Genomic DNA, 657 nt, shown 5'->3' on the forward strand with positions numbered 1-657 from the left:
GATCAAACGAGATGATGGGGATTCCTTTTTCTGTGGAGCGATCGTGCACCGTGGGCTGGTGGCGATCGAGAGCTCTGTTGGTCGTATATGGGCTGAGGCTTGGGACTGGGATGTGCATGTCTGGGGCTAGGCCTTTATAAGTATATACAGACATGAAAAATTCCTGCTGGATCTATGGTTGCGAGCTGGGCCACGCGTGGGGCTATAGCCCCAGTTGCCACAGGCCCAATTCCGCCCCTGCTGACAAGAGTGGCACATCGAGAGATATGAGCACAATAGTGACACGTGTCAACATTTGTGCAAGTGGAGAAGGAAATGAGAATCGAGAAGATGCGATAAATATCTACGTTGAGATGTTAACGAGACCCCATCATTGAACCACCACCAGAGACACAAATATGAAGTTGAAGTTCATGCTCATCAATAATGCATGCAATCCTAGTGTAGCTCCGCCCATGCATGCTACCATTTTCAAGTCGCATCACTTCAACAATGTATGCAATCATCCACCTACCACCCTTACTTGTGCTACCATCTCCAAGTTGAAGTTGCTAGTCCTCTCAAAGTGTTGGAGGAAATGATGATCAACAATACGCAAAATCATCGGCGGGGAAGCTAGAGTGTATCCAACAAAGAGAAAATGAGTGAGCAAAGAAT

The sequence above is a fragment of the Triticum dicoccoides genome, chromosome 5B (assembly GCF_002162155.2).
Source record: "Triticum dicoccoides isolate Atlit2015 ecotype Zavitan chromosome 5B, WEW_v2.0, whole genome shotgun sequence".
NCBI lineage: Eukaryota > Viridiplantae > Streptophyta > Magnoliopsida > Poales > Poaceae > Triticum > Triticum dicoccoides.